The sequence below is a fragment of the Mixophyes fleayi genome, chromosome 3 (assembly GCF_038048845.1).
Source record: "Mixophyes fleayi isolate aMixFle1 chromosome 3, aMixFle1.hap1, whole genome shotgun sequence".
NCBI classification, from domain to species: Eukaryota; Metazoa; Chordata; class Amphibia; order Anura; family Limnodynastidae; genus Mixophyes; species Mixophyes fleayi.
This window is the reverse complement of record NC_134404.1, coordinates 301,383,976-301,411,324: the sequence shown is the minus strand read 5'-3', so window position 1 is coordinate 301,411,324 and position 27,349 is coordinate 301,383,976. Positions and strand designations below refer to the sequence as shown.

Below are 27,349 nucleotides of genomic sequence, written 5' to 3'. Positions count from 1 at the left end.
CATTGCCTTGGGTCCCCTTTCCCCCATGGGCCCCCGGGCACCTGCCCATCGTGCCCAGTCGGAAAGACGGCCCTGGTTCATCGGGGGGGTCATCGAGGGGCCCTGCCTGCTTCATTGTACTGGGCTCCACGATTTCTGATGGCGGCCCTGTATATAACACATGAGGAGAAGGAAGGAGGGGTTGTGTGTAAATGCTTATGTTTTGGACATTCCAGACTACAAAAAAAGTGTAAATGGATGTCATATTTTTGTACTGTGATAGACCATACCTGCCAACCTTTTGGAACTTCCTTCCGGGAGATCCCAGGCAGGGGGGCCCCGCGACAAAAACGCCATTTTGTCGTGGGAGCGGAGCCAAAATGACGCAATTCACCGCGAATCGCGTCATTTTGACAGGAAGATCCCGTTTGCGGGATATTTACCTGCTCTCCCGGGAGTTCGGGAGACCTACCCAAATTTCGGGAGTCTCCCAGACATTCCGGGAGAGTTGGTAAGTATGTGATAGACCTGACTAAGAAACATGTCAAGACTTTATCAACGAATGTTATTGCGAGTAGTGTGATATAGCAACAATATAAAATGTAAAACTCAGAAAAACAGACATATGGCCCGTATTTAGGAAGATGCAAAAGGAATACAATCTGCAGAAATAGCCAGAGCACTATCATCCAATATAACAATACAGTCCTAAATACTTTCAGGCCCACGGGCCTCTGGAACTAGCCTGGATTATTATTTATTATCTTTTATTTATAAGGTGCCATAAAAGGAACGCAGCGCTGTACATAATTGCAGTAATATACAATAAACAGGAACAATCCATAACACATTACATAATACATGAAAAAGAAAATAATGCAAAGATCAGACATCTACTGATTTAACTAATAATTCACTGATAATTTTGTAATGCGACACTTTCCATCTTATATGGATTTATAACATCTGAACAGAAACAGAGACAATTTGGGATGATGATGATAAAGGAGGATTGGGTTTATAGGGGAGACAGAATTGCAGCTCCAGAACTACATGTCCCGTGATGCCTTGCGCGGAACGTTCGTCGTGACCGTCTCACGTCTGTGTTTATGGCCTTGCGTGCTTACGTCACCGGTGAACGATTCTTCGCCTCCAGCAGTATCTCCCCCGTTGTTCCTGCCGATAGTGTGTAAGTGTAACACCCAGGAGCCGAGCTCAGTCAGCGCTGTACGCCCAGCCATCTGCAGCTCAGTCCCGGCTCTGGGGCTGAGAGGAGGGCGCCACCCGGTATATCTGTCATTGGCATTATCACTATTATTATTATTCCGGGAAGGAACACGGAGCAGCTCCCTCCACCACACTCGTCGTGACAGCACCGGGCCTGTGACTTGTGCGAGGACCCGTACGCTCAGCTCCATCGCTCTGTAAGTCATGGGTGAGAGATACCCGGATGTGTCTGTAATGTTCTTGGGGGATGGTGGGGAGTGAGGGTCTGTTTATCTGACCATCTTATTATGGTGTGTGCTCCCTGTATGTCTCTGAGGCCACCTCCATCCAGAGGGCCACAGTCACATATGATCCCTTAGGGCCCAGTGATAATAAGCCAGGCATTGTTCTCCACTTAATGTAATTATTGCAGGCTGCTGTGCATAGGGAATGACTCTTTGTGTCCCTGTGGAGCAGATATATTGGGGTGGAGGTGGCACCTGAGTTCTGGTCACCTTGACATGATCCATCTGCATCTCTGTTAGAAATTGGGATGATTGATGTCCATGTGAAAGCTTCTTGGCCATGGAGCCACCCTTTATTATAGACATGACTGGGCCAGCCTGGATTTTACAATAAATACACCAGCAAATATTGTACAGTACAGTAGAGATCTGTTACCAGGAAATACAAACACTGTCACATCAGAAACCTTTGTACTGTGTATTCTTTGAGCCATATTGTGATTTCAGTGATAAGTAGCTAATAATACAGACAATGCAGTTGTATCTTTGCACATTTTCTTTAGTTCCTAATGATTATGAAATGATTGGTGATTTTCTTTTCATGCATCATTATGATAGTTGACTATTTCAAATGTGTATTAGCTGTTTTGGTTTCTTTGGAGATTTCTTGTACACTTTGAATATTTTGTGTGCAAAATATTTGCTGCTGTCTGTTCATTGATTTGTGAGTTTGGGCTGTCCTTATACAAGCCTGTTGGTTATCTATTTTAGTTATGTTTCTAGAGAATCATTTTTAGAAATGTTAAGTTCATTAAAGCTACTCATTGCGAGAAAAAGGCCTGTCACACATTGCTGCGTTGAGGCAAATAAAAGGTTAATTTTTGCTTTGTCGATTAATTCCATGTCCCATTATGCCCCCTCCGGAGGGGCTTACATCTGTCTTCCTTGGCAGGACCACAAGTCTTTGTCATGAAGGCTGTTGCCTTGGGATCCTGCTTTTCGAGATTCTTTCTGGACGTAACCCTCTCTATCATTTCGTTTTGTTGCGTTGTTCTTCCTCTATTTCTTGGGGTGCTTCCTTCCTATTGTTAATGTCCAGCTTATATGTGTCCTGATATTTTGTTACATAGCCAACATTTATATTTGACCCTGTGTTGTTTCATTATTTCATTAAAAGAGGTATTCTCTTGTAGCTCTTGCACATTTCTCTGTATTCTATTTTGAGCTAAGGGACTAAAAAGTTACATGACAAGAGATTATTGTTGCAGAAATACACAGAAAGCCAAGAATGTGCTAAACTGTCATTGTAGTGTTTAAGCAAGTTTAACAAATAGATGTCTAATTAATGTTTTAATCTTTTTATGGTACCATAGCTGTACACCCATAGTCATCCATTCCATTTCCATAATTGGTCTCAAGTGTGTTGTTTTTCATGCATTTTTGTAGAAAGGCTTCTGCCATTACTGTATATATTCAAATATTCCTGCTCTGACAGGTCATACCGTTTGATCACTTGTAATTGTGGTATTTTGCAAAGGGTACATGGGGGTAAATATATCAAGCGGAGAGTTTTCTGGAGGGTTTGAAAAGTGGAGATGTTGCCCATAGCAACCAATCAGATTCTAGCTTTCATTTTGTAGAATATACTAAATAAATGATAGCTAGAATCTGATTGGTTTTTCAAACCCGCCGGAAAGCTCTCAGTTTGATATATTTACCCCATGGTCTCAAATACCTAAATATAATCAGCATCTGTATCCAAAGTGTACATGTATGTGTGTATATCTATCTCGTGTCATTTATGGCATTAACACAACTCCATTTTTCTTTAATTGAAATTAATACAGTTTTTTGTGTGGGTTTTATATTTAATTAAATTGTTTGTTTTTTGCCTTTGGCAAGTTGCATTCTCCCAGTAAATGTAAAATATAATTAGTTGTTTATTTGCAATATGAGTGTTCCACTGGCAGCGTCTGGATGTGGCTTAGTCTTCCTGAGTACCTTTATATCTTCATTGCAATCATATATATTCTGTATTGTGATCTGGCTTGCCAGAAAATACAGAATCCTCACCACAATATTTCTAGATCTCCATGTTCTAGGTCTGCACAGAATAACCTTAAAGATAAGCCATGCATTATTAAGGACTATGAACACATTAGTAATGATATTGTGGCTACCTATAGTTTGTAGTACAGAAAATAATAGACCTATTGTTTGCATCTCTGGGAAAAAGAAAAGACCATAGAGAGTGAGAGGAAAAGGTAACAGTAATGACTGTATCTTCAGCTATAAGCCCTTGTACACATGGGTGTTTAGTTTAAGTATTCAATGCACATTTTCAAAGCCTGTTAAACGTTCTTTGATGCTGATTTTCCAAAAAATAGTGCAAACAAATGGTCATGTACTTTGTGACAAATGTTTGCTTGGCTTTGCGTCAATTTCAATATTGCCTGCAGAGATTAAAGCATTAATGCTCAATAAAATACAGTGGATTCTATCCGTGCACTCATTAAGTATGTTGTGCTCTATGCTTCAGGGAGTTTTAGACATTTTAATGAGCGCTTTCTAACACTGTTAAGGACATCGTTCAAGGTTTTGTCTGCATTTTAAACTGGAGTTTTTTTCAGGGCCTATGTGTACGAACCCTAAAAGAGTAAATATAAAGATTCTTGGGCAAAATCAGTAACTGTCCTCCTTAAAGCACAGCATATGTGTCAAGCTTCCTGATTTTGGATAATTTGGGCACCCACTCTCCAAACCCACTGCCCATTGTGGGCAAATTGTAAATTGCTCCTTTTCCAAGTGGTAGGATCCCTGCATGCGTTGCCAACTTTAGATAGAACTTCTCCTTATAGGTGGTTTTGTATCCCTTGGTGAAATGCCCTGTGTTCACCAGAAGGACTGAATATAGAGTAGGCAGTAGGCATTGAGAAATGTATTGTCTGTACTAAACATTTGTTTATCATGGTGATCTATAAAATGCATCGCACCATAAGCAGTTGTAAACCTGCTTGTGAGTACATGTCCTTACAGTTCATAGTAGTTTATGTCAGCCAGTTTTCACTGCATCTCTGTTTGTAGAATGCTAGCAGTTAATACCCTTTTTAGGTATGGTCAGTGTGCTTTTAAGTGGCATCTATTCATATTCACTTACATTATTTCTGAAAACAGATATCTGCCATCATGAGCTGTTTGCTGTATACGTTTAAAACAAAGTCATTTCTATAATAATGGAAAGGTGCGGCCATTTCTGTATTTATTTTTTGTTATAAATGTCATCTGTAGATAGGTACAGAAGTTGAAAAAGTGTATTGTCTGATACATTGCTAATAAGTTGGTTGTTAAGTGATTAAAGTCTTTTGTTAAAAGTTCCCATACATGCTCAGATTTGGACTGCCTCTTAGGTCAATTTAGACCAGTGATGGCTAACCTGTGACATTCCAGGTGTTGTGAAACTACAAGACCCAGCACGCTTTGCCAGTATATAACTAGCTGATAGCTAGCAAAGCATGCTGGGGCTTGTAGTTTCACAACACCTGGAGTGTCACAGGTTAGCCATCACTGATTTACACCATAATGGACACAAATCGCTGCATATATCAGCACACACGACTTCTGATCTTGATCTACATCTAATAGGAAGGATGGTAGATGAGCTTGGATGATGACTGTGTATGTTGTCTTCCTCAAACTGTGATAAGGGAGTTCTCTCAGATCTCGACTTTCAGCCCAAGCACTGAATACCATACATGTCTATATATGTGTATGGGCTCAACAATTATCCTATCTTTTTAATGGGCTTGTCAGGCATTATTTAATGGTTAAAAGCACATTAACAGCTTATAGGTGTGAACGAGACCTTAAAGTGCTAATTTACGAAACCATTTGCTTTTTAGCTATTTTGAATGTGTGCTTTATTTGTTCATTTGAATTGCATTGTGAAGATGCAGTTATTGTGATATTTTGTGCTAGTCTTATGTTCATCCTTTTACAAGTAATCTGTGTTATGCTTAAGTTGATAGTGGTTTTAAAAGATGGTAAATCATCTTCCTGTTGGTTTTTGTGTTTGAGGTGGTTTTGTAGAATGTGAACTTAATAATATGTACTTCGGGGAAAAAAAATACATTGGAGAAAGATGCAGACAAAGCACTGTACCGTTTAATTAGTATAATATGAGGACTGCAGTTCTATATTTTAATTGTACAGGCTTTAAAATAAATGGCATTCTTTAGAGATGATATAGTTATATAACTGCACAGCAGTAGTTAAATATATAGTCACTTAAAGCTGACTTAGTTCATATTTTCTATACCCAGAAGTATGCAGTCTTTTATAAGACCAGTTATTTTTTTTCCCCATTTCTTTGAGTGCCATTTTTATTTTGATAAGCAAAGAATATGCCTACAGTGGGTGCACCTAATATACTTATGTAGCCTCAGCCTCTTCCTTGTTGATTGGCACACCGACAAAGGAAGATGGAAAAGAGTAGGCTATTTACCAAATAACTGAAGCGATCAGGGACTCTGCTCACTATTACGTCGTCCTTCGCTCCTTCAGCCACGCATCTATTACAATATAAGATTGGTTTAAACAATAAGTCTGAAAGAAGCATCTTTGTCATCATCATCATCATCACCTTTTATTTAGTGCCACTAATTCCGCAGCGCTGTACAGGGAACTCGTTCGCATCAGTCCCTGCCCCATTGGAGCTTACAGTTTAAATTTCCTAACACACACACAGACATACAGACATAAAGAGAGAGACTAGGGTCAATTTGATAGCAGCCAATTAACCTTCTAGTATGTTTCTTGGAGTGTGGGAGAAAACCGGAGCACCCGGAGGAAACCCACGCAAACCCAGGGAGAACATACAAACTCCACACAGATAAGGCCATGGTCGGGAATTGAACTGATGACCCCAGTGCTGTGAGGCAGAAGTGCTAACCACTTAGCCACCGTGCTGCCCATTGTCACTGTGGAACTGTTGGAACTGAATTGAAATACTGATTTTTGGCCTCCCCACTAAAACTAGGAGGAGCAGCTTAAATAAAATTACTGGCTTCTGTCAGCATTGATACAAAATTTGAGCAATTGATGAAAGTTACATTTCAAATTCTATATATAAAACCACATATGTGGCTGGATCACTGTGGTTGGTAGATGAACGCAGAGGATGATTGTCTGCCAGCTGAATTTTCAGACATACCTGATTTATTTTGATCAGGTTTTTGTGGGGCATGTTGATCCTTATAGGAATACATTCACAGATATCAGACTCCAATTATGTAATGGTGCCAATATTAGTGCATTATATTATATGTAAAGGTAAAAGCCTCAAAGTATATTAATTTGTATGTTTGGTGTAATGGTCCTTAAGAGTAGAGTACTTTTATTGCATTTCAAGTAGGATAGTATATTACCAGGTTAATACAGCCAGCATGGTATATATTGATTCCTAAGCTGTGGCACACACTCAGCGCAAATGGACAGTGATGAAATACACTTCTGTGCCATATATCTTATTGCTGTCTGTGTGGTCAGTGTATGCAGCAGGGCATGAGAAGCAAAAGATCTATCTCCCTCGGTAATGCTGCTTTCCCTACATACTATTTACATATTGTTAAAAGTGTAGGCAGCCATGGGGTTTCTCCAATTAATCTGTTGAAATAAACTTAGAGAAGTGATAAGATAATAGGCCTGTTATCTTGTCGTTAAGACTGTTGCTATCTTAGGACAGCTATAAATCTTTTGAGTGCTGTTAGCTCCTCTCTGTGACTTATACCTATAGTAATGAGCAATGCAATAGTGTATTTAATTTATGTTTAATCCCCTGCAGATGATATCTGGGTAGTATGAGATACAGATATATATATATATATATATATATATATATATATGTGTATATATATATATATGTGTATATATATATATATATATATATATATATATATATATATATATATATATATATATATATGTATATATATATATATATATATATATGTGTATATATATATATATATATATAGTTGTTAGCACTTTTGCTTCACAGCCATGTGGTCATCATAGGTTAGATTCTGACCATGTCACGATCTGCGTGGGGTTTGTATGTTCTCCCTGTGATCGTGTGGTTTTTCCCCCCTCAGTACCAAATTTGAGCAGTTGCTGAAAGGTACACTCCAAATTGTGTAGATAAATCCACAAATGTGGCCGGTTAGTATCAGGCCTTTCAGCCTGGTTAGTAGATGACTGCAAAGGAAGGATGTCTGCCGACCAGACTTTTGGTTATGGCTAAAACATTCTGATTTATATAGATAGGTTCTGGTCGGGCATGTTTATCCTTATAGCAACTTCCATGCTGTATATTAAATTGCTATCTGTGTGGACAGTGTATTCGGCATGGCGTAATAGATCCATTGGAAGTGGTATTTAGTCAATGAAGGTACATTCATGTCTTTTTTTTCAAATTGAGTCCTTAGACAAGTAAGCTAAAGTGGAGTTTTCCTTTAAGCAAAAAACATTTTTTGAGGTTACCATCAATTGGCAATTAACTTACGTATAACACAAGTGGGAATTGCTTAATTTCACATTACTTTTTCAGGTACATTGTATGATTCAAACCCGCCTTCAGATTGCATAAAGATCCATTGACATGTTTGCATGTTCTTGTGTTTCTTAGAAATATGTGTAATGCGCTGGGAGAATGTAAGTGCCCAAAGGCATCTCGGATAAGTGTTGCACCTGTATATCAAAAAACAACTCTCTGGTATATCTGTTAAAATATAAAGAAAAGAAAATAATCACGAGAGAAGTGTCGCTGTATACATTGTCATTCTGCCACAGTTTTCTATATTTGAAGGGAAACTATTATGAAATATGACATTTTTGTACATATTGATTTCAGGAGCCACTGTTGTCTAAGTGGAGGCCATTTTGTAGGCAGAGCCAATTTTCATAGCTATGAATTCACTTGTACACTTAATTTCTGTTAATGCAACTATGAGCCATTGCTTTCCAGTGCTTGTTAGCTTGCACACTCTTAGAAGAGGAATTACTGCCCCCTGCAGACACCGCTGAAATGAATTATTGTGTATTGTGGTGTCATTCTGCACTGGATTCAGTGATCATTATTCTGTAGTGTGCTCCAGCTGCACTTATTATGCTTTTGAGACTCTCTTCCGTACAATGAACCAGTGTATGTAGCATTAGTATCTTGTCACTCTATTAGCATTAGCTGTTAGTGTTGTTCAGAGCTCTGGTTTTGGCTCTGGAGTTTGACTCCTTAATCAAATAAGAGAATATATATTTTAAATGATATGACACAATAAAAACAATCTCTTGTAAATAGTATTTACTCATACACTGGCATGCAAGACTAAGAATGCTGAGAACAAAAAGCTTACATTTTATTTGTGTACCCCATGGGCCTATCCTGTATTTAAAGGGAGATATGATTTCATGTAGTTCAACCCTTCAAAAGTCTGACAGTCATTTACTTGTGCAATTACATAATTTATACTGTGGCTATTCTGGACGGCAGGACCATATCCCATATTCCTTGCAAACTAGAAGCCTTTTATGGCTATAACAAGTCCTTTATACCTTTGGCACCCAAATGGTTAAAAATGTGTTCTTGGGGGTTTGGTCTGGAAATTACTGCTTTAAATAAAGAATCTGTTACATTTGTTTAGGTGTTTGACTTGTTGTTTAATAAAGCAATCTGTGTGTATACTAAATTTGGTAAATATGTATCTAACGGGAAAAAAGAATTAGATTTTCCCATCTCTATTTTCTATCGCACCAATGATACTGAGCATATTCTCTTAAATAACAACATCATGGTTCATTTCTACTGATGATGCCATGATCTAGAGAGTGCAACCATATTGATAAATATAGATATGAAAAAAAGAGAATATAGAGGATGCACTAATGCTCTGGTGTTTGTATTGTTGTGAAGAGATTATTGAAACTCTTGTATAAAACTTAACTTTTATTAGCTGTTTATTGCAGATAGCAATATACAAATTATTTACCCTACAGATGTATGTGTTTATTACTGGCCAGTACTAGTGATTGCTTCAGTAAGGAAGTGATTTGCATACATATTTAGCTAAATCTTCCAAGTCTTGCTAACAGTGTATTCCCTACAACAAATTAATTAGATGGTTTTGGTTCATCCGGTGGATTTTAAAGCACACAGTTGTTTTTAAAGTTTATTTATTTTATATTTCGCTGCAACCAACAGCTAATAAAAGTTAAGTTGTATGCAAGAGTTTCAATAATCTCTTCACAACAATACAAACACCAGAGCATTAGTGCATCCTCTATATTCTCTTTTTTTCATATCTAAATTTGGTAAATGTAAGTGATCTATCTTCCTAGAAGGCCCCCAAGCACTGGAGAAATATCAACAGGGTGTCTGTTTGATTTTGAGAGATCTTATTAACCCTACAAGTCATTTTTATCTTATATTTCCTAGTTTCCTATAACCTTATTTGTTTTAGACCTGGAACGTAAGCTGCCCCACTAATCAAAACAGAATGGTACCTGTAGCTAGTTCTGTGTTTCCTCTGAGACAACATAATCAAGCTGAGATCTTAGAAATAAGTCCTTCTGAGGTTACTGTTGCCACTTGCGAATAAGAAACATGCTTTCTGTTGCATACTTAAGTTTATTTATTATCCTTTCTGTTAACTTTTCCCAGTGTAAGTTTTGTACGTGGAGTTTGTAGTTTCTCTAAGTCTTGTAGTGAGGTATATTTCTCAAATTAGTAGCTTATATGGTTTTGGAATATCTTTACATTGTATTGCATAATTACTAATTTTTCCATCTAATTGGTGTATGTCTGAGATTTGCTGACCACAGTGTGAATGCATATAATAGTTCAAATCCAAGTATTTAATACAAAACAAATTGCATATGTTGATACAAAAGACATTGGACCTGATTCATTAAGGAAAGTAAGGCAAAAAAATGAGTTTTTCTCCTGGACAAAACTATGTTACATTGCAAGGGGTGCAAATTAGTTTATTACTTTGCACATAAGTTAAATACTGGCTGTTTTTTCATATAGCACACAAATACTTGATAGCTTTATTTTTTACACTGAAATTTAAAGTTGATCTAGGACATGCCCTTCCCCAACTATAAATCATCCCCATATTTTAAATTTTCATCCCTCCAATGCAAAATGGTTTTGCCAAGGTGCAAAGTTCCTCTTTTTTTTGCTATGCTTTCCTTAATGAATAAGGCCCATTGTCTGTTGTATCCTTCAGTCCCTTCAGGACTAGTGGCTGACTGATTATAGAGGTTAAGTTATAGACTAGTAGATCCCAAACCTTCTCTGTTTGAGGCACCCGTATGGTCTCCATAATACCAAATAGTCCCTCGCCTTGCTTACCACTGGTCCTGACCACGACACCCCAGGTAGCCACGTCGCACAGTTTGGGAACCTCTGTAATAGACCCTTCATGGTTTTGTGGGTTGTCAGACTATCCTTAAATTATTTTTTTTAATCTATCCAAGCAAATTTTCTTGTTTTTTTATTTTGCATCTAAAAAGAAACCTTACAAAAAAAAAAAATCACAGAAAAATATTCATTTTTTCCCTATTATTACTTTGATAGTTGTTAGTTGATTCAACTGTCCCATGCAGGAAAGGTGTCCCTGCTATCAGGAGGAAGTCCCTAGTCATGTCTCATGTTGCCGTCACTGGTATTTCCTTTGACAATATGGAAACACTCCCTTGCTTTTTTTTGTTTTACAAATAGCATTCAGGTTTGATCAATGTTTGTATACATTGTGGGGACACAAATAAAAGTAAAACTAACTGGCTTTCTACTGAATTAGAGGTCTGATTGAAAGCTGTGTCCTTCATGATTTAAAACTTCAAGCTGTGTTATGGCACCACCGAATGTGTAAACACCATTTTGCCCTAGAAGTTAAGGGTCGGCTGAGGACACTGCATACTTTCTGATGTCATCGACTGCCCTTTCCACCCTGTTAAATCTGATTCACTTCAAACAGATTTTGATTGTCTAGATTGAAGTCACTTTGTGTAGTGTTTGGTCATTTTGGTTGAATTGACTGTGTGGGGAAACTTAGGGGACTATTTGCAATTCAGATTTTAATAGGCATTGGGAAAACAGTTGGATGTATAGCAATGATGCCTACAGTGACTGTGACTCTTACAAGAATGGACAATGTATTTGTAATTTGGTTGGCATAGATGCAACTGATGTTTGAACGTTCCCTAATGCTGCTCCCACATATGCAAGTTGTGTGGATTTTGGCAAATCTGTGCCCTGCACACTAGCTGATCTGCCACATAGGATTTGATCGGACAGATTTAAAAGTCTGGCTAACAGACAATCATATCTGGCAATCATGCCATGGTTTTAAATCTCAGAATCAACATATTTGGCCAGTTTAATACTTTCTCTGCACACTTTTTATTTGATTATGGAAAAGTGGCAAGTTTTAATGAATGCACTTTGTATGTTAGCCTTTATCATTGTTTTGTCTGATAATATAAGATAGCCGAAAATACAAATCTAAAATAAACGAATATTTTGTTTAGCAAACAGCATAAAATTACTTGTATAGTTTTTTGTTTTTTTTTCTAATTGGATCTATATATGCTGTTTTGGTGACCCTTTCCTTCCTGACAAATATTTTCTTTATTTTCTCTCTGGAGAAAACGTCTTTCCTGTTCTATTTCCGCTCATGAGAGAAGTTTTATATGTTTACGTCTTTTGATCCTGTATTCGTTTGGCCATCCACCTATTCTGAGACTGCGGTGTGCAGCCTTGAGTATAGCAGAGCGCTCTAATGCTCACCATCTTCTCCTGAACTGTCATGTCCTCCCGTTTACTCTATTGAGAGCTTTTCTGGTTACCATAGAAGCAGACATTGTGTGAACTTTGCTTTGGTTAAATCAGGAGACTGTGTGTTATCAGTGGAACTGGCAGAGGTAGCTGCAGTTTTGCTAATAATTGAGAACTAAGATTTTAATTTCATTGCTAAATAACTAAGTAACATAGTGAGGGAGCGTCATTGAAAGCAGCCATTCTCATTCACTATTTGTCCTGTTTGTGTATCTGCAGGCTTGTTATAGCTATTGTTTGTGGTCAGTACTGCTCCCTGTGGAACATGTTTCATTTAAATCTAATGTAATCCCAAATCTCCCTTTAGCTAAAAGCTTTTGGCTAGCCACATTTGCTGTTTGACTGTGATTGATATTGTAGCTAGACGTTGGCAGTTTTAATGATGCAAATGGCAGTGATTGAAAAAAACGGAGGAACCTAAGGCTGGATTCATACTACAGAAAATTTCTCCCAATGCGATATTAACGATTTTACCAACGACAAAGTCCCGCTCAGCATGACTGTTCATGTGTACACACTATACACGTTTTACAAGATTTACCTTCAGATCTGTGTTCCATTGTTGAACGAGATTTTTAGTCCATTTATGAAATCAAATCGTACGATACGATGAGCTTTGGAACGATAATTGTTCATCATTAGAGCGTATATGAAATGTGATATCGGCCGAACGGTAGTTTATGGGTTAGGCTGGGTTGTGCACACAGTCCCTGTCGGTCCCTCACACAGCCCCTGTCACACAGGCTATTCCAAACATGTATTTTGCCACTGGGAAATGAGGAAGTGACAAACAAACAAGTGCTGAACAGTACTGACTAGGAGAAGGCCAGGGCTGCTTAAGTAGCTGCCAGAAAGGAAACACTGACTGCAAACCTCCTCACTAAAATGGCTATTACTTAGTTATTATTGGAACCTTATGAAGATTTACTAGTCTATGCTAGTGTGACCTTGAGGAGTTCAGATTTCTTATTGGCCATTATTATCTCATCAAACTATTTTCAGACCCAAATTAACCATCAAACGTAGAATATTTCAGTTACAGATGTTAAATTTTGCTTCTCTCACAGTCTAAAAAGGGTAAAATATACACATTAAGGGGGGTATTCAATTGTCGGCGGAAACGGCGTCAATCTCGCGGTCCGCACATTATTACCGTTATTACGGTAATAATGTGCGGAAAAAACGTTACTATGGTAATTTTCTCGCTGGATTTCAGCTCGCGGCTCAGGAAGCCGCGAGCTGAAATCCAGCTTACTACCGTAGTAACACTAGTAGTTTTTACGCGGCGGGATTTCATAACAATTAAATACCCCCCTAAGACTCATTCACTAGCCCAGGAAATATACATACTGACACGGCTTCTTTATTTGCACATCTGTGACTATTTGTAAGCCAAGCACACTTCACGTGGCGTGCACTCTTCTCAGTCATCAGTGGAGGATTGGCACATTTCGGTACAAATCTAGATATTGTTCAGCCTTCACCTAATGATTCCAAGAGGAATCACAGATTCATATAGTCCGTACTCTGATTTTACACAGAATAGATCATGAATTCCTCTTTCACAATTTTATTACCATTTGTATTCCTGCACATTCTGTAACATCCACATTTATGGAATCTGCATTTCCATGGGGATCAATGATCCCTGTTGTAAATAGATTGAAAAAGAAAATATTGAATCTACCCGTAAGACACGCACTTGACAGAAGTTCTGTTTTGGTGAAAAGGGACTTTTATTTTGCTGATGGGAAATGCAAGTTATGCAGCAGGGTAGTTCAGGATTCCTTTCAAGTAATGAGACTGTAGAGATTTAATAGCTACTCAGTCTGTGGTAGCCATTTGCGCTGATGTGATCCTGCAAGAGAGATGCATATGTAGCCATGTGATCAGAATTTTCTAACCTGACTTTGTGAACTATTTTATTAATTAAATTAGCGTTTTGAATCGGTTGTTACCCACGCATGAAACGTGTTGTTTTTCTTGTTTTGTTTTTTTCAATACAATTAACTTTAAAGCCATCACATTGGAAGACAAAATCAATGTGTGCATGACTAGTCATGTGACTTACGTTACCCTTGTGAGGAAGCATGACAACATAAGGCCACTGAACTATATTATGTCGCCAGACAGCACTCCTTATCCTCAGAGTTCTCAATCCCTAAAGTATGTGACTATAGTGGGGTATTCGTAGATTGACATGACGGTAGATCTGTTTCTCAGGGCTCTCCATCTTACAGTAAAAGGTGACCACTTGTATAAGGTCTATGTACTAGAAGTATCCTGCTTTTATTGCCCCACCACTGACTTGTGTCATCTGGCCCTTAAGAACTTGTTAATACGTCTGGTGCTAAGAGCAGTGATGTATTGTAATCAACGGCAACCGGTCTTATATCTGCATTTTCAGTCGAGTGCAATCAAACAAAGGAAAACTAATGGAGTGTTTGCTGTGGGTTACATCACTCATCCTGCTCGCACCATTTTATAAAATCAGCAATAAATTGCATGGTGCTAATCTTCTTTCCAGAGACGTATATGTGGAAATGTCTACCAGCTCATGTCACATACCTGTATTTATACAGCACATGAGACTGCAGAATGTTTTCAGCTCAGGGATTTGCACTTCGCTTCTTCCAGTTCAGCACAAGGTGTTAACCTTTAATAGTAATAGCTCCTGGTGTCTTCCAAAAGGCATATATCTGCGTTCAGGTTCATGCTGCTTAGTAACTGGGTCAGATAATCACAGAAACAGCCACGTTTTCAGATCACTTGTTCATATTTCAGGATTAGAAAGGCATTCTTAGTATGATTTGTATTGGCTTCTGTGCATGGCATAGTTCCAAAGTTAAATCCATGTACAGATTTTTTCTTGGGACACAGTGACTTTGAGGAGTACTGTACATGGGTTTCTCTTTTCTTTGGCAGTGAAAGTCCTAAAGGGCCACTAAATCTCGCTGTTTTACAGAAACAATCTACTAGAAACAGTCATCATTTCAGAAATATATTAAAACTAAAGAAGATTGAGAGAAGCCTGAGAATGTAGGGTAACCAATTTTACATGCCATTAGATTTGTCCTAGTAGTCTCTGTAGGCCTTAGACGCACCGCACGCGGACTTTTTAAGATGTGTGCATTTTTATAATGGGTAAAAACTTTTTTTTTTTTGTAATTTCTCGTTGGTATTTATCTTATGTAAATATTGACTTATGTGATTTTCATTTGCTGCCGGAGTTTAGTAAGCGTCTATAAACAGTTAATAATCCTGCTGGTACGCTTGTGACCTAGGGATAGGGAGCGGGTTTGATGTCATTCGGGTATGGTATGATCTTTTTTGGTGTGTGGCCATGTCCTTAGTGTGTATAAATGGCAGATGTGTGGGCAGCCCCATAACCTATGACCATATAAGACTACTTGTATGTATTCCCCAGTACAAGTAGCAAAGAACATTTTGAGGCTAGAGTGTCATTACCTTGTAATGTTGGTTTAATGGGCCTTATAAATTGTAGCGTATTTGTCTCCACTGCTAGTGAAATAATGCCTCTTACCCAGGAAGAATATCCTTAATTTCCCAGCCTAGAAAGTTGCAACACCTTCCAGTAAGCCTCTGGTGTTCTGGAAGTCCATACATTACAGAGGAGATAATAGTTGTCCACATTTATGCCAATTAGTACTTAATCATATGCTTGTATTTAAATGGGAAACCACCTGCATGAATGGAACACATGCATCATCTGAGGAGAATGTCGCATCTATTTGTTGGAAAAAACCAACAGCCAACTATACTATCAGCCCAGAGGAGTGAATAGTGCTATAAACAACGCATTTAGTTTTTCATACATCTGATATGTGCAGAACCACAAAGATACAAAAGATAAACGGCGGGAAGGGGAGCACCTCAGGTGTCAGTCAGAAGAAAACAGCAATTTCTTAGGTCACTTTGCTATTTAATCACAATCTACAAGTTGTATTATTTAAAGCTACAAATGGGCATTCACAAATATACATGTAAAAATATCAGGATCTTATCATTTCAGGTTAAGTTGTGTTCATGGAGGACTGGGTTATTTTCCAGTACACATGACTTTGCCAGTGATCATGTGAAGACTGTGGCTTTTAGCCACTTTTTGCAGAAAATTTCTGACACCCAAAAACAATAGCGTCCACTCAGCTGCACAGCAAATCTAAATACAGTGTCAAACATTTTATGTTCTGTCAGTTTATGGGCACATCATATCATTTCAAAGTACTTCTTACAATTACTTTCAGCTCACCTTCTTGATTACAACTTTTCTTTTGTCTCCTAAAATACTGCTAACTCATCCATCATGCCAGTAGGGCCATGGGGAATATGATTGTCACATTCGTACAGTGTAATGTTTTCATTATACTGGTGTATGTGCAGGTAAAGATGCGCTTTGTGAGGGTACAATGATTCTGCAGTCATAGGCTAAACTGGGACCGCCCAGCTAAATGCACAGTTGCCACCCCTTGAAGTGTATTTAAATATCCAGTACTGCAACTAAAACTGTTGGGTACATAACCAGGTGCATTACTGTGTGTGTCCTGGATTCAGCAATCCACACCTCCACCCATCAAGATGGGCAACATTACACACACGTATAGTCAACACCACCATAACAAGCTTATCTATGTGTTTCCCCATAAAAACTAACAGTCGTACAAAACTATATGTACTACGTGTCACAAGAGAAGCAAAAATGCATTGGAGCTGCAGCTTTGTAAATTACACTTTTTGTTTGGGGAAATTTACCAGGCTCTATTTTAGCACAGTGGAATGTGAATATTTAATGAATAGATATATAGATAGATTAAAAAAAAACCTTCAGGCTGAACCTGCATTATGTGTGTTTTTTCAATATGTAATCTGTTCTCACCTTTCTGGTTTTGTAAAGTAAATGTATTCATGGATCTGGTTGCCATATTCATGTTTATGAAGTTTAGTGCCTCAGATGTCTCAGTTTAATACAGTCATATTATTGGTTTAGTGTATATTCCAGCAGGAAAATCCCCGGCTATCATTTGGAAGCACTGTCTCATACAATAATGTTGTGTTAGCCTCCACACCCTACATGGCGTAAATGATATAATTACCTGGTTTAGTCATTTTGACGGCAGAAACCAAAGGTATACAGCTAAATAAACTGTGAAGACTAGTGACATAAATACGAACGTGATTCCTTTTATTTTCATTAATCAGATTGACTCCTAAATGTACAGACATAATATTTAGGATATAGTCGTCTTCTGTAATTTGTAAAGTGCCATCAAATGCAAGATTAACTAATGAGGAAATATAAGTGCTGGACCGAGCTCTCTCATTTTTATCTGGCTTGAAATGAATCCACTGCTGTGCTAGGACACCTGAAAAGCTCTTCCACATAATGGCCCTGAACTGTGTATCACATGACACCGATAGGCTAGTATTGCAGGGACCTGCTATCCATCAGCACTCTCTCCGCTGCCTGTCTGTGCTATGTAGGAGGTGTGTGTTAGAAGCTGTTGGCGAAGTCGTGCATCCTTTCACTTCCTTTTGAAGCCACAGATCAATGTGTGGAAGCTCCTGAGCTGTGAGTCAGATCACAGCCTGTCCGATTGGTTGCAGTATGGTGTTTACCTGTTTTGCATAGCACCTTCCCACCCGTCTGAGTCAGCATGCCTCACCAAACACATAAGTAAAAGAAAGCAGGCAATCAGGATATTGTACTTGCCAGCAAGATTTGCAAAAGGATATTGCTACATTTGCTCTAGATATTTGTCTCTGTATCAACTAAAGCAGTTTCATTATTGGGTGCGCTAAAGGTATGTAAATATATTCTTTTGGTAAATGTTTTGTGATGATGTAAGAAGGTTTTCTAAAGGCCCTGCCTTGTTTATAATCCCGGTTAGTCGGTATGGTATGTTGTGAGGACTACTGCTTTGTAGTGCTTAAACTGAGGGTTGGGAAAGTTAATATACGGTAGCAGGGTTCTATGTCATTACAAACCTCTAATAGAAATATTAGCTCAATTGACCTCATTCCTATTTTGCTTTAAACACCTACTTTTATAAAAATCGCTTCTTTTGAAAACGTGTTCTAGCATGTAGTGTTTAAATTGCATCAGTTAAAGCAAAGCTATAAAACATACTTGTCATCGTTGTTCTACATTCCTACGTTCCATATGTTTTAGCAATAGGTAATAACCCCCCTTCTTTTAACTTTATTAAACTCTGTTTAAATATTGTCATGAAACCATGGTAAACTCTGTTAGGACTGTTTGGAAAACCCATTGTAGTGGATGATCTTTTTGTTCTACACTTCCTGTAAGTCAGTCAGGAAATGTGTTTTCCTTTTATTGTATCTGAACATGTTGTTGCTGACAGACAAGGTATGACATCCAACACCTACAAACCCGAGCTACAATTTGTGGCAATACAATCTATATATCCCAGCACAAACTCTCCAAGGATGGAGGCTCTGATTTGCCATCCTAGCTCACTGGAAGCCTATATGACACTTTAAACCTGTGCATTTAATTAAGCTTGTATGTCTAGCACAACAGCTTTTTTTTTTTTTTAATAAACAGAATGGGTTAATTTGAGCAAACATTTGTTACATTTAGTGATTACTAACCTACAGGTTTCTTGTTTTTCTGGCTGCACTCTTCAGCATATAATGCTAGTGGTAGACATCATACCTCATGTTACTGTCATGCAGTAGTGCCTCTGAGAGCTGCATGGTCTGGCTGTCAGAGTGCTCTCTGCTATTGTCCTCCAGCACTTTCACCTGTTGTTGCAGTTTTTCTGAGGTGTAAAATGAGAGTAAATTGCAGAGTTTTACATTCATTTCAGATGTTTTGATTTATTTTGTTAATGCCATCCAGGCATTTTTCAGATGCACAGGAGAAGAGGTGATTCTCAGGGTGTCATTTTGGGGTGTTCATTTACTGTACATCAGGAAGTTGTTGACACTAAAGTTTCTGTATTGACTCATGTTGTAATGTTAATTATATATAGAAAATGTTAATAGACTGAAATCATGTAGAGGCTGCTATATACCTGAGTGTAATTTGTAATAGCTGTATTTCTGGCCAGAGTGCAGTAAATCAATGATTATAATAATCAGGATATCTTGGCCTTGTGGACCATTGGTTGCTAATTCAGTGCCTTTAATCATAACCATTTATTTATATAGCGCCACTGATTCAGCAGCGCTGTACAGAGAACTCGCTCACATCAGACCCTGCCCCATTGGAGCCTACAGTCAATTTTAATAGTAGCCAATTAACCTACTAGTATGTTTTTGGAGTGTGGGAGGAAACCGGAGCACCCGGAGGAAACCCACGCAAACACAGGGAGAACATACAAACTCCACACAGATAAGGCCATGGTTGGGAAGTGAACTTATGACCCCAGTGCTGTAAGGCAGAAGTGCTAACCACTAAGCCACCATGCTGCCCCCTCAATTCAAATGACATAATATCACAATATCAAATGCTTCAGAATGTTGTCTCCCTGCACCCTGGTCAACAAAGTTGTTAAAAGAAATGTGAATCCTGCCTAAGACATTTCAGTTTGTAGGCACAGTTTATCTGTGTTTCTTTCTCACCTTCAGTAACTGTTACTGACCACTCTTACTGGTGTCACCTTGCCACCAGACACTTGCCGACTTGCAAATGTTAACTGCGCAATAGTTGTAGGAGAACTCTACTGCCACCACTAGACACCTTCGATGACTCCTAGAACTGCTTACTTCTGGGATATCAGGTATAGCTGTTTCAGCGCCTCTTTGCTGTGGGCTGACTTGTACCTCTTGTCCACTTACTATGGATCAGGACTGCTGGGTAGCAGGCAGAGCATTGATACAGAGACAACACAGGAAGCTCTTAGTTGTTGGTCACAGGATACAGCAAGCAATAGGCATCGGGCAATGATGTTTAATTGCTCGAGGGGTCCTTGCAAGCACCATTGCGCACTAGTTGGAGATACTAGTGAACATCCAGGAGTACAGATGGTATAATACAGTTAAAATACAAAATGCATATCTTATATACTGTTTCTGACACACATGTTGGCAGGGGGTAACCCAACCCCATTCCTAGCTGGCACCACAGAGTCTGAGATATTACATCAGCTATTTAGCAGCAGGATGTAATATATTCTCTAGTCTTGTTTAACAAAATTCACATCAATCTGATTTCCTAAATTACTTGCTCGTTGCATTATTTATGTAATCTGTCTATTATTTTTTTGAACAAGACCGGATAAAATGTAATGACCCCCTTCCTATGCATTCATGCTAAAGGCGTTTGTTCACTCACAAATGAAAAGGCCTAATTAGCATGGGATTTCCTTTCTTCCTTTCTTGCAAAAACACATTTGCTCTAACATATGCCTACTGCATCAGAAATCAATACATTTCTAATACAAAAATCAGTACATTTGCAATGATATACATTGGCGCACTGCGCCACTGATTTAAATAAATTTATACAAGAAGTTATTTATAAGTGATCCAGCCACACATGCTTAGAAATGAAATGACACGTATGCCTTCATTTAGGTTGGAAGAACATCCTCTCTGGTCTTTGGGAGTTTTGGTGATAGGCTCTAAACTGTTTCTTTACATTGTTATTCATTGTGGCCAGGCAGAAGCTGATAAGTGCACCCTTTAGGAAAGAGGAAGTCATTATATTGTGCATTCCTGACTTCTGAACATGGTACACTGCTCGGCTGTTGTGTAACACCATTGCATACAGATGTGAAGAAACAGTCCAGTCTATCACTAATGCCCACAGAGAAATACAACAGGATGGAGCAATGCAGCCTAATACATATTTGTCAGACGTTTCACAGTACACTGTCTACCTCAATACCTTTTTTTAATCTGCATTAGTTTACGATCTCATAAATACTTTTGTGGGGAATTTGAAAAGTATAAATAGTATTTAAACAATGTCTGAATAGATTGGTTGCTTGCACTGGTAAATTTATCTCCAAAGTGATTGAAGTAGCACAGCCTCTTCACACAGACAATGTTGTCAGGCCTAGTGGTTAAAATGACAGATGCTTTGGTGTGACGTAGCAGTGTGTCAGACTGCTAACATACAAGGGTACAAAACAAATATCTCATTGTTACTCCAGCTCCATGCAGGTTTCAAATTTGAAAAAAAGTCTGAGTTTACTGGGGTCACAGAAATAATTTCAGTAATGTTAAGTGAAAGATGGAGTATATGTCCTGTGGATGCATACTTGAATCCTCTACTTGTTTTAAGTGTGGGCTTATCTTTTTGATTCTGGAAAATTGTGCCAGCTGCTTTAAATATCCATCTTATTAACATGTTAAATGTTCCAGCCTGCCCACACACAGCTCTGAGTTACTGTGATGTAGTGTGGAGGCTTTGTGAGGGGAGAATCAGCTGTTATCTCCATCTTTCATATATGTGGATGGTTATTAAGGAGCAAGTGATGTGGGTCTCAAACAGCTGAGTTTTCTTCCTGTGATTTTCAGTATTACTCATTTTAGTGAATTCTGTATATCAGGTCATTAAGCCAACTTAAGGACCCTATATCCTCTGTCAATGATCTCTAAACAACACTTTTTTTTTATTGCACAGTGATATGAAAAAGTGTGTTTCTTTACAGAGTTCTTTATATGAAAAGTTGTTGGGTATGCTGGTTTTGGATTTATGAAAGGTCACTTCTTCATGTTACTCATCAGAATAAAATACTAAGTGTATTAAGACCCTGGACATCGAAAAAACTGCTATTGGAAAACTTATTCAAAAGGGTCAGCGTTGAGCTGAGTTGATCACGCATCCGTTCCTCTCTGACACTGTGGAGCTTGAGCCCAGTTCATGAGATGAACCGACCTGTTTTCTGTACCCCTCTGAGCAATTTTAAATCTGGGGATCCAGAGTACCGCAGTGCACACAGCATTCTGGAGTGTCCATTAGATGATGGTCAGAACAGATAGCTCATTACAGAGCTGTCTAATGTACACAGAGCCTTCTCCACGCTCGGCGTGACACAGCAACGCTAAGAGGTGAAGGACAGATGCTGATTCATGCAGGGTGCGACTCCCGTCATGATAGGTGCCATGGCCCAATTTTTAGTGACTGTGGCAACCAGGCACTCAGTGTTTCTTGAGCTCTGTATATCAACCAGTTCTGACATCAGTCTTGCATCAGTTTGAAAGGTGCTATAGACCAGTACTCTGTTGTTGAAAGCCCTTGTTCCCTCCACTTAGTAACTCGGTCTGTCAGTACAGCTTGCGTCCATTCCGTTCCTCACCTCATGTAACTACCACTGACCCTGACAGCTTGGCCTTCACTAACATTATTACATGGGTCAGTGTACTCATGTGGACATTCCTATGAATTGATTGGCTAAAGATTGCTTTTTCCCTTCTCACTTCAAATACAATTATTTGTTCTAACACTAGTAACACTGTTGCCATCTGCTATAGAAAAATGTTGGCCTAGACTGGCAAATGTTTTTATGTGAACAAAGAGAGTATCTATGTGACATTACCCTCCCAGTAGAGGTTGTTTGACCTGGATAGCCAGTCTGTCCCAGACCTGTCCTACACTTTAGATAATTTTAGCCTATTTATGACCAGATGAAAAGTTTGCAAAATGCCTATTGAGAAACCAGAACCACAGCAGTTTTGAGAAGTTCATGTGTTAATTGTTACAATATTTTTCATTGTTCAACTTGCCCAGGAAACAAGGTAGAGCGCTCCACTGTGATAGTCTAAGTGTAACTCATTGTGTTACTGCCATCACAAACCACTCTTATTTTTCCATGTATCCGTAAATACTTGTTACATCTTTAAGGTGTATTTTATTTATTCAAACCACCTACTATTGTCCCCTCCACTTTCCTTATTGCTCTCTGGTTGCCATCTTTCAAATTCATGGACACATCATCATCATCATCATTTATTTATATAGCGCCACTAATTCCGCAGCGCTGTACAGAGGACTCATTCACATCAGTCCCTGCCCCATTGGAGCTTACAGTCTAAATTCCCTAATATAGACACAAACTCACACAGACAGAGAGGGAGAGACTAGGGTCAATTTTGATAGCAGCCAAATTAACCTACCAGTATGTTTTTGAAGTGTGGGAGGAAACCGGAGCACCAGGAGGAAACCCACGCAAACACAGGGAGAACATACAAACTCCACACAGATAAGGCCATGGTCGGGAATCGAACTCATGACCCCAGTGCTTTGAGGCAGAAGTGCTAACCACTAGGCCACTGTGCTGCCCAACACACACACAACACAGATTTCTGCAGGGTGTCACCTGTGGATCATCTTCATTGTTTGTGATTGCAAGGAGGAATTTGCCAGCCTTTTGATACTGGAAGAACCACAGGTAGTTTATTTTCTTGCAGCCAACCAAAAGCCCAACCATGGAAATCCACTACATATGGTTCTGCTCTACTCTGGAACCAGACCAGAACTGTTAATGAATGGGTGAAACATTATTAGCTATTTTATGTTTGTCTATGTGAAGTGATCATACTTGAAATGTAGCAATAGCTCCTACATTCAGCGCCTTTTTTTGACGTAAATGATTCCACATAAGTTCACGCAGAGGACTGGAAACGTTTGTCATTATCAGGAATAGAGCTAAAACAAATGTTTTTCAGTTGTGGCTGTACAGTATAATTACTCAGTTTTCATTTAAACTAACAAGATGGGGTATATACCACTTTCTGTAGGCTGGATGATGATGATGCTGCATATGAAATAATAAACAGATCTACATTTCAAAGATAAAAGTAAAATGTTCATACTTAAAATATGGTCGTAAAGTCCAGTGTTCACACTTAACATGACAGTCCTGCAGCTCTATGTAAAAATAGATTAGTTTCCTGCATTTCATTCCTCTTGGGTTCAACAAGCTGTGTTCTGATACAAACAGGGAAACCCGCTCCCTCTACTTGAACCCTTAAGGTCTGGGATGCATAGAATGTTCTCCCTTATGAATACCTCTAATAAGCCTCTAGATCTTTTACATATATATTTGTTAATATTAGTAGGTGTTTTAGAAAAAGCCACCAGCGTTTAAAATGTGCTAGTCATTTTTTACTAGTTGATTTGAATGCAGTGTGAGATACCCAAAGGAAAAATAGTGCAGGATATCGTTCTGTTCATCTCTATACTGTGCTGCATAGCCTGTCCACATGGGTCATATATGGAGGTTACCTTGAGAAAATTGTGCTGAAAACTCTTGTTCTAACTAGCCCTAAAAGAATAGGCAACACTCTTATTTAAATGCTTCATAATTTAACAGTACTGCTGAACTCTGTTGCATTTTGTGCTTTCAAAAAAAATGCTTGTCTGTATGTGTATGTGTTTCCATCATCTGGTTTTTGTTATTTTGAAGCATCGGGGTCACATCATGAGACTTAAACAGGTCTTCACTATTGCCAGCAATAACACATTCTGAGTAAAGATTTATTTTCAACCCTGCTATTCTTTTTTTTTTTTTTTTTTTTTTTTTCTGTGATAAGACAATTATTCAACCATATTTTTACATTTATTTTAATGAACGGTGTTGTTCCATCAGCTTATGAATGTTATTGCAAATCGAGCAATATTGCAACTCCTATTCATATTAATAAATGTAAATTTGCAGAGACACTAAAGTCCATATATTTAGGAAATTTAATTATTATTATTGTTATCGTTTATTTGTAAGGCGCCACAAGGTTTCCGCAGCGCCGTACATGGTACAAACAGACTATACAGAGTAAGACAGTACAGAACAATAAACACAAAGTACCAGTACTTCAGAAACTCCAGGCAGGCAGATACAGTAGAGACGGAGTGGAAGAACAGGTATGGAGACAGGAGGGAAGATGGGCCCTGCTCATACGAGCTTACATCTTAAGGGAGGGTAAACAGAATCAGGTACATAAGGGAGCCAGTGAAGCAACGGGGATAGAGAAAGGGGGCAGGGGAGAACCAGAAGAGGTGAGAGGTTAAGTGGATGGTTGGTAGGCCTTAAGGAACAGGTGAGTTTTAAGAGCCCGCCTGAAGGAGCACAGATTGGGTGAGAGACGAATGGAGCGAGGGAGGTCGTTCCAGTGAAGGGGGGCAGCACGGGAGAAGTCTTGGATTCTAGAGTGGGAAGAGGTGATCAGAGTGGAGGAGAGGCGGCAATCATTGGCTGAGCGCAGGGAGCGGGCGGGAGTGTGAATGGAGAGGAGGTTAGAGATGTAAGGGGCAGTAGACTGAGAGAGAGCCTTGTAAGTGGTGGTGAGGAGTTTGAAAAGGATTCTGTAGGGGAAGGGGAGCCAGTGTGAGGAAATTCATGCTATTTATAGTTTAGAGTTTAAAAAGTTATAGGAAGCCTATTTATGAACCTGTAAACCATGTGGAAATGGCTTTTTCCTTATGGTTTAGGCATTTTTAAGTAAAATTTAGAAAAGCCTAACCCAGGAGATATTGGTACTGTCTTTTGCATTAGGCAAAGTACAGCATAACACCGCAGTCCCTTTAATACTAATATGGGGAAAGCATTGCAGGAGAGGGATCCTGTGTTCCTGCTCTCCCCTGTGCTTTTTAATGCAAGTGGCAGCTGCATGCACAGTAAAGACTTCAGGTTAGAACAGAGCCAACACCGGGGCAGGCTCCTATCAGACGAGCTGTCCCGAAACGACTTTTATAGTAATTTGCCCCTTGAAAAGTCACCTGCCATTGTTGAGATAACAGATGATACTTAACGGGGCAACAAGCCAGAGATTCTTAAATAGGCCCCATAAATAGACCTCTTCAAGCTAATAATTTCCTGTGGCCCATACTAGAGTAAGAGGTTATCCACTAATAGCCAACTCCTGTTATTTCGGGACTTCCACAGAAGTACTTAATGGTGGTAGAATTGTCTAAATAGCAGGTGTTGGCCCAAAGTGGATAATCCCCTTGTACTTCTGTTGAATACTAAGAGTGAATGTGTTTGAGAGATGGTGTTTGTGTATGTTGGACTTGTGTGTTTGCATAATTGCAGTCTGCACAGTAACCTACAGAGGTAGCACTGGGCTCATTTATAATGGCCTCGGTTTTAGCTTAAATCTGTGTTTTATAAGTACTCATGAAGTATTTCTAAATGGGTTGACATAGATATTTATATGTCTGGAATTGTAATTTTCCCAACCTTTTACATTGACGCATCTTGAAAAAAATCCTGTATTGCATTTATAGATGCAAATAAAGCCTAGCATGGGAATGTTTACTCATTATAGCATGCAAATGTTTTACAATGCACATATTTACAAAATAAGTGTTTTTCCGCTCACATAAAAGGGGCTTGCTGGATGTCTTACACCTGATCTGATTCCTGCTGGAAAGCAGAGCACTGCATGTCTTCCAGACAGAACAAGTTTACTTTCTAGGAATTATTGCAATGTCTTTTACCTTAGTTGGTCTTCATCTCAGTTATGATGGATGGAACTTAACAAACGCTGCCTTTGTTTGTCAGCTATTGGCTTTAATGTAGAGACATTACTGTGCATTGTTGTTAGATTAAACCAGAGCATTGTTTAAAGGCTTTTTACACCTGGATCTTTTATTTCACTTACCCTGCAGGTAAAAATAAATGAAAATCCCCAAAAAGCTTTTGCACATTAGTCTTTAAAGACTGGTTATTTCATACAATGCTCTTTGACCTAATAAATGGCTGATTGTTTTCTGTTGATGGGAAAATCATTAACAATATTGTATTTTAACTTAACTGGACATACCTGTTGTGTTGACAAGCGAGTGATCTTGATTGTGTGAACCTTTTAACCACTCATGCATTGACTGGCAGTGTAAGACTGTTATTAGATACATAGCCTCACATGGCTTGTCTTATACAGCATCTATTGCCGTATCGCAGCATCTATTGCCTACAGAAGTAGTGGTAGCTATTCTATGGGTTGAATAGTTAACTGTAATTACAGCCTATCAGTTCACCAGAGAGCAGTGCATCATGTGACTTGGTGATGTCACTGGTTCCTAGTAATAGCATGGGCT

At 38.8% G+C, this 27,349-nt stretch overlaps 1 protein-coding gene across 2 annotated transcripts in view; it reads left to right on the top strand.

Moving 5' to 3' along the window:
- Nucleotides 1-1,103: 1,103 nt before the first annotated feature.
- PELI1 (pellino E3 ubiquitin protein ligase 1) overlaps nt 1,104-27,349 on the top strand; it is a 41,614-nt gene continuing 15,368 nt past the window's right edge. Inside the window, exon 1 of one of the 2 annotated variants that reach the window (XM_075203899.1) lies at nt 1,104-1,403. The gene's annotated coding sequence lies outside the window, so the exon portion shown is untranslated. Of the gene's footprint in view, nt 1,404-17,876; nt 18,141-27,349 lie in introns of those variants that run through there. The other variant, XM_075203900.1, reaches the window with a different exon arrangement.